The 18,202-nt window shown below is 38.4% G+C and overlaps 1 long non-coding RNA gene across 1 annotated transcript in view; it reads left to right on the top strand.

The window, feature by feature from the left end:
• The window catches only part of LOC105535108, a 32,222-nt gene extending 15,911 nt beyond the window's left edge, over positions 1–16,311 (top strand). The window contains exons 2-4 of the long non-coding RNA XR_001005383.1: positions 12,563–12,668; positions 14,962–15,127; positions 16,136–16,311. This is a non-coding gene — a long non-coding RNA (uncharacterized LOC105535108). The remainder of the gene's footprint in view (positions 1–12,562; positions 12,669–14,961; positions 15,128–16,135) is intronic.
• Positions 16,312–18,202: the final 1,891 nt, after the last annotated feature.

Below are 18,202 nucleotides of genomic sequence, written 5' to 3'. Positions count from 1 at the left end.
AATGCCAGCCTGTGAAAGCAGCCAGGTAGGTGGCTGTACCCTGCAAAACCACAGGGCAGAGCTGCCCAAAACCATGGGAACCCACCTCTTGCATCAGAGTAACCTAGATATGAGACCTGGAGTAAAAGGCGATCATTTCGGAGCTTTAAAGTTTGACTGCCCCGCTGGATTTCGGACTTGCATGGGCCCTGTAACACCTTTGTTTTGGTCAGTTCCTTCCATTTGGAATGGCTGTATTTACCCAATACCGGGACCCCCATTGTATCTAGGAAAGAACAAGGTTGCTTTTGATTTTACAGGCTCTTAGGTGGAAGGGACTTGCCTTGTCTCAGTTGAGACTTTGGACTGTGGACTTGTGGGTTAATGCTAAAATGAGTTAAGACTGTGGACTGGGTGCAGTGGCTCACGCCTGTAATCCCAGCACTTTGGGAGGCCTAGGCGAGTGGATTTCCTGAGCTCAGGAGTTCAAGACCAGCCTGGGCAACAGGGTGAAACTCCATCTCTGCTAAAATACAAAAAAATAGCCAGGTGTGGCAGTACGCTCCTCTAGTCCCAGCTTCTCGAGAGGCCGAGGCAGGAGAATTGCTTGAACACAGGAGGCAGAGTTGCAGTGAGCCAAGATCATGGCACTGCACTCCAGCCTGGGCAACAGAGCAAGATTCTGTCTCCAAAAAAAGAAGAAAAAAAAAAGACTTTGGGGGACTATTGGGAAGGCATGGTTGGTTTTGAAATGTGAGGACATGAGATTTGGAGGGGCCAGGGGTGGAGTGATATGGTTTGGCTGTGTCTCCACCAAATCTCAACTTGAACTGTACTTCCCAGAATTCCTACCTATTGTCAGGGGGACCCACGGGGAGGTAGTTGAATCATGGGGACTGTTCTTTCCCGTGCTATTCTCACAATAGTAAATAAGTCTTACGGGATCTGATGGGTTTATCAAGGGTTTCCACTTTTGCTTCTTCCTCATTTTCTCTTGCTGCTGACACATAAGATGTGCCTTTCGCCTCCCCCCGTGATTCTGAGGCCTCCCCAGCCATGTGGAACTGTAAGTCCAATTAAACCTCTTTTTCTTCCCAGTCTTGGGTATGTCTTTATCAGCAGCATGAAAATGGACTAATACAGGCTTATTTCAGACACACTTTGTTTTTTCCAAGTTTTAAGTTCTCTGAAATCAGGATGCTCCTGGCATTGAAGTGAGTTACAGATATGAATAGAATCTACTATTCATTCTAGTAGAAGACAGAAAATTTTGTTCAATTGTCTTAGTATCACTTTTCTGTTGGCAATATATGTAAAATATACCTTTCATTATCCTATGTACAGAATTCTGGGTGCTGAAATGACCAATAATATATATTAATATAAACAAATTTAATCAATTATTTTAGGGACAAAACAGACGAATACTTTAGTAAATATGAATACTTACTTTTTATGAAACAATTAATATCCCACTTAAAGCTATTAATGTAAAGTTCTAAAAAACTTTTGCATTCTAAAAATTTTCTTTTTTTTTAATTTAGTACCTTAGGATTTATTTTAGATTGCCATTGATAGCTCATTAGTCTTTTTAAAGCATCATTTCTTCCTTGGTTCTGTCTTTTTTTAAGCTTTTATCTTAGGTTCAAGAGTGCATGTGCAGATTTGTTATATAGGTAAATTGCATGTCATGGGGTTTTGCTGTACAGATTATTTTATCACCGAGGTAATAAGCATAATGCCCGATAGGTGTTTTTTCATTCCTCACCCTCTTCCTACCCTCCACCCTTAAGTAGGCCCCAGTGTTTGTTGTTCCCTTCTTTGTTCCATGAGTACTCAATGTTTAGATCCCACTTCTAAGTGAGAGCCTGCAGTATTTGTTTTTCTGTTCCTGTTTTAGTTTGCTTAGGATAATGGCCTCCAGCTCCATCCATGTTGTTACAAAGGCAGCTAGAAAGAAGGGGCAGGTCACCTACACAGGGACTTTATACTAACAGCAGAACCTTCAGCAGAAACCCTACGAGCCAGAAGAAATTGGATGCCTAGTCAGCATTCTTAAAAAAAGAAGTTCCAAGCAAGAATTTCACATCCAGACAAACCAAGCTTCTTAAGCAAAGGAGAAATAAGATCCTTTTCAGGCAAGCAAATATTAAGAAAATTTGTTACCACCATATTTGCCTTACAAGAGGTCCTTAAAAATTGAAAAATAGCTTTCTATATGCCTGTATAATTGTCTTGCAATAGACAGGAGTCTTATTTTCCTGTTTGACTTTTTATTTTTACAGAGCTCAAAACTTTCAGTAGGACAGCTGGGTGCAGTGGCTCACACCTGTAATCCCAGGTGGGTGGATCACGAGGTCAGGAGATTGAGACCATTCTGCTGACATGGTGAAACTCCGTGTCTACTAAAAATACAAAAAAGTAGCTGGGTGAGGTGGCGGGCACCTGTACTCCCTGCTACTCGGGAGGCTGAGGCAGGAGAATGGCGTGAACCTGGGAGGCAGAGCTTGCAGTGAGCCGAGATCTTGCCACTGCACTCCAGCCTGGGTGATGGAGCAAGACTCTGTCTCAAACAAGCAAACAAACAAACAAACAAACAAAACTAAAAAAAACAAACTGTCAGTAGGACATAAAAGATTATGACTGGGACAACCAATTACTGAGTTTTCATTAAACAAATCTTTTCATTAGTCTAGGGATAATGTCTAATTACAGTTGTTATATATCCAATAGCGGTCTCCCTAATAAAAAACATGTTTTATAATTTTTAATAATTTTGTAATGTTTACATGCATAAACATTTTATTTTTTATAATTAAATAATTATATTTAATTGATTAATTTTCAATGTCTTTAAAGTTTTGCAGTGTAATCTACCATGTGGTTTAATCTATAATAATATGTTGAAAATAACACTGCCACAGAGAAGAGGTAGAGGCTGGAGATGAGAGGGTTGTAGGCTGTTTCTTCTCCCTGACAGTGATCCTGGCATATGCCATGAGATTCCTGTGCTGCTGAACCACTCCATGATTCAAAGGCTGTGGTCATAAAGAGGGGAGTGGGAAGTATTAATTTGTCTCACATTTCTGAGATATGTGAGCTATGTACCATATTAATCACATTTGGATTCTGATATGGGTTGGCTGTGTCCCCATCCAAATCTCATCTTGAATTATAGCTCCCATAATTCCCATATGTCATGTCAGGGACCCAGTGGGAGGTAACTGAATCATGGGGATGGTACTTTCCTGTGTTGTTCTCATGACAGTGAACAAGTCTCACGAGATCTGATGGTTTCATAAAGGAGAGTTCCCCTGCACAGGCTCTTTTTGCCTGCCGCCATGTGAGAGGTGACTTTGCTCCTCCTTTGCCTTCCACCATGATTGTGAGGTGTCCCTGGCCATGTGAAACTTTGAGCCACTTAAACCTCTTTTCTTTGTAAGTTACCCAGTCTCAGGTATGTTTTTATTAGCAGTGTGAAAACACACTAATACACGTTCTCACAAATTATTTTAATTTTTGAAGCAACTTGAATCTCTTTCTTATAAGGGATATAATTTGTACCCAGATCTATCAAAGAAATCACTGTCTATGGCAGTTATAGCTTTACAAAATGTATTTCTTAAATAATAAGACTTGAAAATTAAAATTACTCCTTGATCCATGGGTTGCAGAATTGATATTGTGTTAGCAGGCATGAAAATAGTGTTAATCTCCTTGGACAACTACATCACAGCTCTTGGGTGACCAGTTGCATTGTCAATGACCAGTGACATTTTGAAAGCAATATTATTTTGTCAGCATTTAATCTCAACAGTGGGCATAAAATATTCAGAAAAACATGCTGTAAAAAAATGTTCTGGGCTGGGTGCGATGGTTCATGCCTGTAATCCCAGCACTTTGGGAGGCCAAGACAGGTAAATCATGAGGTCAGGAGTTCCAGACCAGCCTGGCCAACATGGTGAAACCCTGTCTCTACTAAAAATACAAAAATTAGCCAGGCATGGTGACATGTGCCTGTAATCCCAGCTACTCTGAAGGCTGAGGCAGGAGAATTGTTGGAACCCAGGAGGTGGAAGTTGCAGTGAGCTGAGATCATGCCACTGCACTCCAGCCTAGGCGACAGAGCAAAACTGTGTCTCAAAAAAAAAAAAAAAAATGTTCGGGAAGATAGCTGATTAGAAGCAGCTGTGGTCTGCAGCTCTCATGGAGAAGAATGAAAATGGCGAGTGAATTCTATACCTTCAACTGAGGTAACCAGGTTAACCAGGTTCTCACTTTGGGACTGACTAGGTGGTCCGCATGACCCACAGAGAGTGAGGAAAGGCAGGTGGGGTGATGGCCCACCTAGGAGTGTCGTGGAATCAGGGGAACCCCCACCCCCAGCTAAGGGAGGTGGTGAGTCATTGTGTGACCTGGGCCAGGAAACCACATGTTTCTCATGGATCTTGCAGCCCGCAGATGAAGAGATCCCCTTGTGAGCCAATACCACCAGGGCATTAGGTTCAAAGCACAGAGCTGTGCAGACTCTTGGAGGTCGCTCAGTCACACACAGAGACCCAGGAATTTTTGCATACTCGGGCCCTGGGAATTCTGGTGAGGCAGATCTGTCCATTCTCCTAGGAAAGGGGCTGAAGTCTGGGAGCCAAGTGGCATTTTTAGCAGGCCTCGCTCCCAAGTTAAGACCCACTGGCTTGGAATTCCAGCTGGCCAGAAGCAGCAGGCTGGATACTCTATGAGATGTTCAAGTTCCCTGGAGGAGGGTCGGCTGCTATCTCTGCAACCTGAGTTTGCTGTTTTAGTCTGCCGGCTCCAGGGAGTCCGGGTGGTCCAGACCAGGAGCAATTCCCCAGAGCAGAGGACAGCTTCTGTGGCAGATCATGGCCAGACTGCTTTTTTTTTTTTTTTTTTTTTTAATGGAGTCTCACTCTGTTGCCCAGGCTGGAGTGCAGAGTGGCACTATCTTGGCTCACTGCAACTTCTGCCTCCCAGGTTCAAGCAATTCTTCTGCTTCAGCCTCCTGAGTAACTGGGACTAAAGGTGTCCTCCACCACACCCAGCTAATTTTTGTATTTTTAATAGAGATGGGGTTTCACCATATTGGCCAGGCTGGTCTTGAACTCCTGACCTTGTGATCCGCCCACCTCAGGCTCCCAAAGTGCTGGGATTACAGGCATGAGCCACAGCATCTGGCCCAGACTGCTTCTTTAAGTGAGACCCCAATCCATCCCTCCTCAATGCGCGGGGCCTCCCTTCAAGAATTTTAGTGACTCTCGCCAAGGTTTCATGGACAGAACTCTGGTCTTTCTGGGTGGAGTCCCTCAGGGGAGGGGTGGCCATCATCTTTGCAGTTCAGTGACTTATGCTTTCCTGCCTGCTGGATCTGGAGAGTTCAGGAGGTCTGGAGGAGGGGTCTTTACCCCCAGTGCAGCATACCTACTCCACCAACGGGCAGCCAGACTGCTTCTTTAAGTGGGTCCCTGATCCCATTCCTCCTGACTGACTGAGACCTCCCAATAGGGATCTCCAGGCACTTCCTGTAATAGCATTTGGGGGCAGCATCAGGTTGGTGCCCTTTGAGATGGAGCTCTAAGAGGAAGGAGCAGGCTGCCATCTCTACTATTTTGCAGCTTCACTGGTAATAACTCCAAGTGCAGGGGGTACCTAGGTGATTAAAGTCTGGAGTGGACCTCCAGTCAACCACAGCAGCCCTACAGAAGAGGGGTCTGACTGCTGAAAGAAAAACAAGCAAATAGAAATCAACAACAATAGCAGCATCAACAAAAAAGACCCCACAAAAACCCCATTCAAAGGTCAGCAACCTTAAAGATCAAAGACAGATAAGATCACAAAGATGAGAAAGAATCAATATAAAAATGCTGAAAATTCAAAAAGCCAGAGCCCCTCTTCTCCTCCAAATGATCACGACACCTCTTCATCAAGGGCACAAAACTAGGCTGAGACTGAGATGGCTGAATTGACAGGAGTAGGCTTCAGAAAGTGGGTAATAATGAACTTCACTGAGCTAAAGGAGCATGTTCTAACCCAATGTAAAGAAGCTAATAATCATGATAAAACATTACAGGAGATGATAACCAAAATAGCCAGTTTAGAGAGGAATATAAATGACCTGATGGAGCTGAAAAACACAACAAGAAAACTTCACAGTGAAATCACAGGTATCAAGAGCCAAATATGCCAGGTGGAGGAAAGAATCTCAGTGCTTGAAGACTATCTTTCTGAAATAAGACAAGCAGAAAAGAATAGAGAAAAAAGAATGAAAAGATATGAACAAAACCTCTGAGAAATATGCGATTATGTGGAAAACAAATGAACAAACAAACAAACAAACCTATGACTGATTGGGGTAACTGAAAGAGACGGGAGAGCAGAACCAAGTTGGAAAACATACTTCAGGATGTCATCCGGGAGGACTTCAACCTAGCAAGACAGGCTAACATTCAAATTCAGGAAATCCAGAGAAGTCCATTAAGATACTCCACGAGATCAACCCCAAGACATCTAATTCTCAGATTCTCCAAGGTTGAAATGAAAGAAAAAATGTTAAGGCAGACAAAAAGAAAGTCTAAGTCACCTACAAATGGAAACCCATCAGACTAACAGCGGACCTCTCAGCAGAAACTCTGTAAGCCAGAAGAGATTGGGGGCCAATATTCAACATTCTTAAATAAAAGAATGTTCAACCCAGAATTTCGTATCTGGCCAAACTAAGCTTCATAGGTGAAGGAGAAATAAGATCGTCTTCAGACAAGCAAATGCTGAGGAAATTCATCACCATCAGGCCTGCCTTTTAAGAGCTCCTGAAGGAATCACTAAATATGGAAAGGAAAAACTGTTACCATCCACCACAAAAACACACTGAAGTACAAGCAGTTCTCATGTCTCAGCCTCCCAAGAAGCTGAGATTACAAGTGTGTACCACCATACCTGGATAATTTTTGTATTTTCTATAGAGATGGGGTTTCACCATGTTGTCCAGATTGGTCTTGAACTCCTTGCTTCAAGCAATCTGCCCACCCCAGCCTCCAAAAGTACTGGGATTATAGGTGTGAGCCACCACGGCCTGCCAGCATTAATTATCTTAGTTAGATCTGGGTAGCTTGCTGCAGCTTCTCCATCAACATTTGCTCTTTCACTTTGTACTTTTGCTTTATGAAGATGGCTTCTTTCCTTAAACCTCCTGGAGCAACTTCTGCTAGCTTCAAACTTTTCTTCTGCAACTTCCTCCCCTCTCTCAGTCTTCATAAAATCGAAGAGGGTTAGGGCCTTGCTCTGTATTAGGCTTTGCTTAAGGAAATGTGACTGGTTTGATCTGTCCAGACTACTAAAACTTTTTCCATGTTTTGCTTTTATATTATTCATGTGTTCATTAGAGTAGCACTTTTAATTTTCTTCAATAACTTTTATTTGCATTCACAACTTGATAATCGGCACAAGAGGTTTAACTTTTGACCTGTCTCAGCTGTCAACCTGCCTTCCTCACTAAGCTTACTCAGTTTAGCCTTTTGATATAAAGTGAGAGACTTGCAACTCTTCCTCGCATTTGAATACTTAGAGAACATTGGAGGGTTATGACTTGGCCTAATTTTAATATTGTTCTGTGGAAATAGGGAGGTCCAAGGAGAGGACGACATATAGCAACTGCCTATTGTTGGAGCAGTCAGAACACACACAACATATATTAATTAAATTTGCCATCTTATATGGGTGTGGTCCATGGCACCCCAAAACTATTGCAATAGTGACATCAGGGATCACTGGTCACTGTAACAAGTATAATAATAATGAAAAAGTTGAAAATATTTTGAGAATTACAGTATTGTGAGAATGTGGCACAGAGATGTGAAGGGAGCACATACTACTGGGAAATGGTCCTTAGAGACTTATTTGATGCAGGGCTGCCAAAATCTTTAATTTGTAAAAAAAAAAAAAAAAAAAAAAATGCAGTATCTGTACAACACAATAAAGTGAAGTGCAGTAAACAAGGTATGCTTGTATTTGTACACTTATGCTCATAGCAGCATAATTTGCAATAGCCAAAGGTGAAAACAACCCAAATGTTCATTGACAGCCGAATGTATAAACCAAACGTGCTATATACACACAGTGGAATATTATTCATCCTTCAAAATAAATGACGTTCCAACACATTACAACATGGATGAACACAGATTGAAGATATTATGTTGAGGGAAATAAGCCCGTTACAAAAGGACAAACACTATATGAGTACACTTATATGAGGTACCTAGAGTATCAAATTGATAGAAACAAAAAGCGAAATGTGGTCTCCAGGAGCTGAGGAAGGGGAAAATGAACAGTTATTGTTTAATTTGCACAGTCTCAGTTGACAAAGATGAAAAAGCTCTGTAGACAGTGAGATGGTTGCAAAATAATATCAGTGTACTTTATGTTCCTGATCACTAATGCTACATAATTAAAAAATGATAAATGGTAAATTTTATGGGAATTCTGCTATTGGAAAAGAGGCAGAAGCTGTTGTTTTTATTATTTACATACATTACAAATGTAACTTAAAAATGAGATTGATTTTGTGGCTTCTTGAGAAACCAAATGAAGAAAAATGGAAATAAGGGATGTCAATGATAAACACAGCCAAACATTAGTTAAATTGTTGAGAAAATACTTGAGTCAGTAATGACTATTGCAGTACGGAAAAGAATCCAGTGTGAACTCAAGTCAACTTAGATTCATACAGAGTGACTGGCATTATAAAGGGAGGATGAGGAAATAGGGAGCGGGTGAGTGGAAGCTCAATAGTGCCAGAGAAAGAAAACAAATTTAAAAGTGGGGAGTTTGTCCATGGAAAACACACCTGGGTTTGCTAACTGGCACTAACTGGCACTTGTGGGAATTAGGCTACACTTTTCCCACAGACACTGTGACACAGGGGCCCTAATCTTCAGGTGTTGGCTGAAACAAACTTTTGATGATCTTGAGTTTTTTCAGGAATGCACTTTAAGAAAGCCTAATATCATCCTACGGATGCAGCCTTAAACTGTTTGAAATGATCGAAGTGTGTTTTCAAGTCTTTATAGGCCAAAATTGGCAGGTATATTTAAGAAATAGGCTCCTCTGAGCCAGGCTAGAGTTTGGTAAAAGAGAATCTTTTTTAGAGGTTAAGCATCTTCTATAAGTCATATATGAAGGGAATTACACTTCATTGGGATCTGAATTATAAGAGGAATTCAGTAGGTCAAGTGTAAGTTTGTAATAAGCCAGTAGAATGATTACAATTTTTTCTCATTTTTTTTTTTTTTGGTCACACATGCTTACAGTCACTTAAAAATACGTGTATTTGCCAACACACAGGCTTACGTTTTTGTAAAGGTTACCTGCTATATCTTTATCTGAGGATGTCCATTCCCCACTCTGAAAAATTTTAGACTCATTGTACCAACCTTCAAATACTTTTGATCATGAGACAGGATAAGATGAAAATTGTATATTTCCTCACAGACATTTACTCTCTGAAAAAGGGAAACAGGGCTGGGTCACACTCTACAAGAATATTTTTCTTATTTTTATTTTACAAATGCTTCTCTGATCATCTAGGCAACATCTAGAGAGGGTAAACTCCGTTATATCCCTGTTGGCAATCTTCTTTCTTTCTCATTGATAAATGAGTATGTGGTGCCCAGGTTCAGTGATAAGTTGATAGCAGGAGATGATAAACAAGCTTTGAAATCAGATCAACTAACCTTTCAGTCTCTGCCTCTTTCAAGCTAATGGAGATAAGTGAAACCAAATCAGAGAAGCTTAAGAATTGTAACAGGGTCCATGGCTACTCTGAAGCCATTGTATTCATTATGTAAGGACCATGAGATAAGCATCTGTTCTATTTAACCATCCACCACCTATGGTGTGGGCTTTTCATCCAGCATGGTATTCAGGAATGATCCTCCTTTCTCTGGGCCAGGGAAGATTCAAATTGTCAACTTATTGAACCCAGTCCCACACTGTTTCCCAGGGCCACAGTTTTTCAGCCCAATACTCACCCACCACTCCACCTCCTCCCACATCTCAAGTACTTTTTGGTAGAGTGGCCATGTCTTCCAGTTCAGAGTGTCCCAAGGTATGTGAAAACTAAATCCAGGAAGTCTACCTAATGATGAACTTGCCTTTCTCTACACAGTATTTGAGTTTCTTCTCTGAAAAAACACCCTGCTACCTACACCAAGGAAATTAATGCAGCCAAGGAAAACACACGACGGTGTATTCATCTCCTGTCTTTACAACAACCACCAACAGTAGCCAACTCAGCTTATAGTGTTGCTTCTCTGTGATAGGCAATGTAAGTCTTCAAAAGGCTATTCAGATTTCTGTCCCATTTTAGGAGAATATGAATTTAAGTAATTCAAAAGCCTAACATTCTGTCACAAGGGATTGTGAAGAGAAGACAAGGCAGAGAAAGAAAGTTAAAAAAAAGAACTTTAATTTCCTGCCCTACCTGTTCATCCTCTATCTCTGGTAGTTCCCATCCTCAATGGGGTAGTGAGCTTTAGAAATATCTAGATAGGTATGGGAGCAGCTAGAAAATTGGGAGTACTTGTATGCTTTCCTCAGAGAATAAGGAGTAAGCAAACTTTGAGGGAAGTCTTGAGTTAATGGTTTTACAATGTGTCCTTGGTAAATAAATCAAACTGCTAGAGCCCATGTCCTTTAATATGGCTTGGGTTAATAACTTTTCAGTTACCATAGAAATGGCACACAAAATTGCTAAGGGTGCTCAAGAGTAAACAAGAGGTAGAGAAAATCCAAGAGAACATTATTTTACTTTAATTTGCAAAAACAAATTTTAAAAAGTATTGTACTGCATTAGACCAAATTTGCTACACTGAATTCAAATTTATTTTATTTTTTTTTCAAAATGTTTTTTCTTCACTATTTAGCAAAAAGACTAGTGAGGAAAGTTAGCTGAATTCACAGAAAATAAACAAATCAATATTTTCCCTACACTTTTCAGTGTAATGGTAGCCATTTGGTGATCTGCAGAGTCAGGTTGGTAGGGCTGTGTTGAGCTGTGTCCACAGCGGAAAGCTTAGCCACCACCACCTATTACTGATGAAAAACACCAGCCAGTCCTCTTAGTTCCTGCATCCAATGTTGCTTTCTAAATTCCTTTAAGAGCTACTTTTACTTGCTGTGTATTTTTAAGGTGGATGTGTGATGAAATAAGGTCATATATGTGTCTATATACAAGTAGTACACTTGAAAAATAAAAAAAAATATATTGATGAGTTACAAATGCTAAAGCATACAGTATGGTGAAATCCTTTTGTCATAAGAGTTTTGGAGAACAGCTAAAAGAGCTTAGTTTTATTCAGTTATGCTACTGAAAATTAATTTGTCAATGATATTGCTCAAAAATTACCAATAATCTGTAGATATAGAAGTTCCATTAGTACTTTTTATTATTTTATAATGAAATATTCTTGTAGATACTTTTAATATCTAATAATAAAGTACTAATGGCTTTTCTGAAAACTAGCAGTGAACCTAATTTACATGGTTGTCATATTGCCATGAGCTGGGCTCACCTTTGATCCCTTAAAAATGTTCTTATGGGTAGATGAGAAGAATTGCATATGGACAATTCCTAAAGCTAAAGAAATCCTAGTGCTAATATACTGTGGGTAGCTGACATAACTGCATTGAGTGGAAACCATCTAAGCATCTAGCTGCCTGTCCAGTCATTATTGCATTGCTCAAATATTCTATAATTTTTAGAGCTTTGATTCCCTTATCCTTGGTGACCTGAATTTGGAATCTATAAATGTGAATATTCAAATTAAATAATAATGATAATTTTTAAAACCCTGTGTATTAGGCCACATTTCACCGTCAAGTATGGGTACAAATGTAAATACAGACTACATGATGTTACTTACTCTTGCCGGGAAATTAACAACCCCTGGAGAGTTTTGAGTCCAAAGATGGGCCATATATGAACCCACTGCATATCCCTACTTGCAATTTTCCACTCCTGTTCTTTGACCTGTATTAGTTTACACTACTTTGACATCATTCTGGCCTTTTGTGCAGCATCTTTACTCCAGTTCTATAGAGGAAGAGTAAATATCAAACACATGATCTTACTAAAATTTCCATGATGAGTCTAGATTATTTTTTACAATCACATCTAGCAATATCCTCAACTTATAAGCTAAAAATTTAAATAATGAAATTACTCTTGAATATTATGGTAGAAAAAATAAAACCCAGTTCCTTAAATTCACAAATTCAAAAGCTGATAACATTCAGATTAGCCTCTCTTTCTGATGTAGTAAACACTTGAGGAAATGTTTTCAGTAGATCTACCAAGATAGAAATCCATCACATCATTTATTTGTAGTTTTACCTCTGACATGACAAATCCTATACTATGTGCTGAATTAATAAATGGTAGCTATAATTGGAAAGAAGTATAGTATTGGACATCTATATTTAAAATTGTGAATAATAAAAATTGATAGGTAATACAACACACTAGAATCTGTTTCTAATTCTGCAAATAGTGTTTCTTACTTTTTCCTCACAGCAATTCCAAAATGGAGGTACTATTGTTATCTCCATTTACAAATTAGGAAACTGAGGTACAGATATGCTCTGGGGTACTTGTCAGCAGTAGTTGTTCTACAAATAAGGTGAAAAGTAGAACCTCTTTATCATTAGGTATTGGATAAATAATCTCCCTAAGACTGTTTCATCCTCTGATTCTCTACATTGATTTAAAGGACTGCCACTATATTCACATGCAAAACATTAACAAAAAAAGTGTGAACATTGTTTTTTCAATAGGATTTTATGTAAGTTATTTAGCTCCTCATTAGAATAATTTTAGAATGACAACCTAACTTAGAATTTCAGTATTTTCTCTTTTAGTGGAAGAAGTCTTAACTATATGTGTGTGCTGCCATCTGATGATAACTTTCTAGGACTACATTTCATGTTAATGAATTTACTAAACTACAAGATGAGTGAAATAATTCATTAGCCTAACACTGTGTAAAAACATGGTTGTCAGCTTTTATTTTTTTCATGCAAGAAAAGACACACTTGTTACAGCCTGTGTCTAAGGAACAGAGATACAACACCACATTCAATTCTCCCAGCAGAGGGAATATTATCACACTTACTAATAAAGATAACTTGCCTATTATTGAATACATATACTTAGAACAGGAGCTTACCTAGTTAAATCCCAACTGACTGCTTGTTGTGGATGCTGTGCATCATCATTCTGAAGGGCGTATTCGCCCAGCAGCTGGGAGTCCTACCCCAAAGCAGCTCTACGGTCTGCCCTTTCTGAAAATTGCCGTAATCCCTTTGCTGGGCAAGCCCACTTCGAGAGCCGGTAGACATACATTTCAGGCTACCTTTCTCCAGTTCAGGACAACTCAGAAGAGCTTTCCTAGTTTTATAGCTTCCCATAGGATTAGCTAAGGCTTGTGTTGTGACTATATCACAGACCAGTTTCTTCTTGTGCTTAACCTTGCTCCTTGACAGGTACATTGTAAAAATAAATCTGTAGATTGCCCCCTAATAAACATTCTGCATGCTAATCTCCATCTCAGAGTATGCTTATTACATCCAGGGTAACCTCCCTGTAACACTAATTATATCCAGTTTGTACTTCAGACCACTTTGAGAAAACTGTCTAGGATATTACCTCTGACTACTGTTGGTAAAATACTTCTGTTTTATGATACATCCAGGAATAAAGTCACAAATGGGTACTCATGGTTGCTGCACCAAAGCTATGAATTCCAGCTTTAACAAGTGATTTTATTTAATCAGGTTGTCACTTTAGGTGATGACTTCTTTTTCTGTTTTCCAAAATCTCTGCAGGCAGTTATGTTTGGCCCTTCATTCTAACTGTAATTCTTTCAGGTTCACCCCACACATCCCATGCATTGGTTATAAAACAGTTTATTCTATATTCTCATATTTTCTTTGAAATGTCAATCAGTTTTAGTGATAAACTTAATTTATAATCTTGTTACTATTTCATAATTTTGTACCTTGGTACTTGAATACATGCATTCTTATAATATTTTCTAATGTCTCCTTTGTGCTCATCTTAACTCTCCAATAATAAGGTTTCTAAAATCTTATTTTTAGACAAAAAAAGAGAAACCTTACTTTTAAATGAGCTCATGTAAGGCTATGTTTTTATTTATTCTTCAATCGTTTTAGTACTAACTAGGAACATTCATTTGCTCTTCTGGCAACCAAGGAGTTTGGACCCTTTTTGTCCTAAGGAAGAAAAGTGGCTAAGAGCAGAACACCTGGAGCTGGCCCACTTCCACTGGAATATGGACTCCAGTGCTTATAACTTTGGATAAGGTGCTTAATTTTTCTGAATGTCAGTGTCATTATCTGTAAAATGGAGACGGTGGTATTATCTACCTCACAGGATTATTGGAAGAATTGAATCAGTCAATGTAAGAAGGTACTAGAAAATGGCCTGTCAATAAGCACCATATGCATGTTAGCTAAAACCCTTCCAACAGGAGAATGCTTATGATATCTATTGATTTGTATTGTTTTGTTCAAATGACTTTTTGAATTCTAAGATGACCAAGATTAAAATTTTGTCCTTATGTAATTTGCATGAAGAAGTTGTTCATTAGAATCACCCTGTGGGGCCTGCACTATTTTCTAATCCTTGTTGCTCTAGGCCAGACCAGGGTTCAAGAAGCAGGTTGAGAGTGCTCATAAACCTGAGTGATACTGCTGGCCAATGAATGTGAAACTAATTACCTCATGTGCCTGACTTTCCTAAATTGGTCTTGTGGAAGAACGTAGGTTTAGAGTGGAAAGACAGTTTCTCTCAGCATTTATGGAATGCAATGAAACTAGAGTAAATTTACCAACATTTGTTTATCTGACAACATCAACAGGCTAAATATCTGCATATCTTAAATCTCAGATGAGTGTCTTAGCCTCTGGATTACTGCCCAATGAGGAAAGCTATGAAATGCATGGGTAACTTGTTAATCAATATTTGCCACATGTGCTGGCAGCATCAGTATCAGTTGGGAGCTTACGGTGACCTCCATGTCAGACCTCCTGAATCAGAATATCAGAGAAGGGGGCCCAGGCAAGTGTGCTTTACTAAGTTCTTCAGAAGATTCTTAAAGACACCGAAGTTTGAGAAGCACTGTCTTAGGGTACATAAGCATGTAGCTAGACTAGCAGAACTCTGTCATTAACTAGCTGTATGATGGTGAGAAAGTTGCTTACCTCTTCTGAGCTTCTATTTCTTCTTCTGTATCATATGCTTGTTATGAAGATCAAACTTTTAGTACATTGCAAGTGCATGGAACTTAACAAAAACTCAGTAGACATTATTATTATTATTGCCAATATTGTTGTTGCTGATTTTTAGGTCTTACCATCTTCAGCATGTTGCTGGCTGGTGAAATGACTCCTCTCCTGAGGGTGTAATATGCATTAATAATTTCTTCTTGTACATTTGGTGATTCAATGTTTGTTACGTAAGTGGTAAAATTGTTCACTACATTTATTAAATATTTAAATGGTAAATAATATAACTGCAAAGAAACAATGGATAAAAACTAAAAATGCTACATATCAAGGCACCAGTTGAGATTGCTTTGAACAATTTTAGAATCCATGGTAGTAAATATACTGTAAATGTATGTGCAGGTATATAGTTTTCCATAGCTGCACCTTATCTAAGTTATAAACATATACATTTTGCATAGATTCCTTATATATGCTTTTTAAAAGCAAATTAATGAGAAGGCATAGAGTTGGTGCTCATTACATCTAACCTCAGAAGCAGGAGACAGATTAATTTACTTAGTCTGTTCCATTTTTAGAAGCAATGAATTTTGTTTTGAAAAAGTTTAAATAATCAAACTTCAGCTAAATTTTTAGAGTCATCCAGATAAAGGGAGACAAAGGAGGATGAAGTCTCATGCAATCAGCTGGCATTTCTCTTAGGCTGATTTATTTAACATGTAGTTCAACCTCCACAGTATTCTATTTCTTTCAAGTTGATTTATAGAATAATTTTGTGTTTTACAATTAATGGCATCTTCTATTAGATGAAATACTTTAATATATTGATATTCATTCCTAGGTTACCATGCTTCATCTGCCAATGCATTGAAAACTTTGAATATAAATTAATTCAACCACTGTAGAAGATGGTGTGGTGATTCCTCAAAGACCTAGAGGCAGAAATACCATTTGATCCAGCAATCTGATTACTGTGTATACACCCAAAGAAATATAAACCATTCTATTACAAAGATACTTGCATGCATATGTTCATTGCAGCATTATTCACAATAGCAAAGGCATGGAGTCAACCCAAATGCCTACCAATGATAAAGAATATGTGGTACATATACACCATGGAATACCATGCACCCATAAAAAGGAACAAGATCATGTTCCTTTGCAGGGACATGGATGGAGATGGAAGGCATTATCCTAAGCAAAATAACAAAGAAATGGAAAACCAAACACCCCATGTCTTCACTTCTAAGTGGGAGCTAAACAATGAGAACACATGGACACAGGGAGAGGAACAACACACACTGGGGCCTGTTGGGGGTAGGGGGAGAGAGAGCATTAGGAAAAGCAGCTAATACATGCTGGGCTTAAACCATCATGGCACATGTTTACCTATGTAACAAATCTGCACATCTTGCACATGTACCCCAGAACTTAAAATAAAAATAAAAATGTAAAAAATCTCAAGAAAAAAAGAAAATGTGATTTCTCATTGTAATATTGGAAATGTAAGTTAATAGATGGTAAATAACAGGATGTTTACATCATTAGAAGCAAGTTTTATGACTGATAAATGTTTGTATGAGACAAAATTCTAGCCAGTCTATGGAGGTTGAGGAGACTTTCCTACTACTTTCACCAATTTTACCCAGCTTGTCTTTCACAGGTATGAATCTTGAGGACACCATATGACCCCACGACTAGGTCAAGCTGAAATGTGTGTTTTATTGAAGCAAGTTTTTGCCTATGTTTACTGTAGAGATAATTTTCTAGCCTCCTATATCCTGCTGTTGCTCTTGGGCAGGTTTCCCAGGTTTTGTTGGTGAAGATGTCCTCTGATTGATTCTCTAGCAATCCTTTGATGAGTGCTAGCTTAGGCCAATTTTCCTAGCGTGATGATTAAACTACAGGTAAGAAGATATCAATACAGACTGTTAAATTCAGAAGAAATTCAAAGCAGTTTGAAATCAACTTTGAAATATGACACAAGTAATAATCTATTATTTATTCTATTAAGAAAACGTTGAGAATTTAATGAAATTCAATTCACCTTTCTCGACAATATATGTAAAATATACATTTTATTAGGCTTGTACAGAGAGAAGATGCAAAGATACGCAATCATTTATATTTCTCCAAGCAAATTTAATCACCTGTTTCATGAACAAAACGATGAATTATTCACTCATTTGATATTAATACATACATTTTATGAAGCAATGGTCTTCATTTTGAAACTACCCATGAACTACCAAGTTTGTATCGTAAAAAATTTCTGTGAAATTTTAGGATTGTTCTTAAAGGTAAAAAAGTGTCAGTGCAATTCTAATTACTCATTATTCAATGCAGAACAACTTTTTTTTAAAATTTAGAGATTCTTATTCTATCACATTGTGGAAAGATAAGTAATGCATACATTTTAACATACCTTCTTTATCTATTATTCTATTGGTTTCTATATCTAGCTACTCTTTAACATATTACTGTTACATAAATATTAAGATATTTTAATTTTGTTTAATTTTCATTTCTCCAATATGGACATTTGTTGTTTCCTAACTGAATACAAAGTGCATTGGATAACCATGGGGACAAAGTAAAATGGCTAAACCACTCAAATCACAAGGACATATTTTCTGTAGGTACTATGCATACTGAATACCTCCTAATCTCTGTTATTAGTTATTATTTCAGGTAATCACAGAATAGGACAAAACCATGATGCGAGGTCCTACATGGAAATTTTAATTGTATTAAATTGAAGTAAATAAAGGACCTCTTCAAGGAGAACTACAAACCACTGCTCAGTGAAATAAAAGAGGACATAAACAAATGGAAGAACATACCATGCTCATGGATAGGAAGAATCAATATCATGAAAATGGCCATACTGCCCAAGGTAATTTAT

This window comes from Mandrillus leucophaeus, unplaced genomic scaffold (genome assembly GCF_000951045.1).
Source record: "Mandrillus leucophaeus isolate KB7577 unplaced genomic scaffold, Mleu.le_1.0 Scaffold1414, whole genome shotgun sequence".
In the NCBI taxonomy this organism is placed as follows: Eukaryota; Metazoa; Chordata; class Mammalia; order Primates; family Cercopithecidae; genus Mandrillus; species Mandrillus leucophaeus.
Note: the sequence above shows the minus strand (reverse complement) of the source record. Positions and strands in the feature narration are given on the sequence as shown.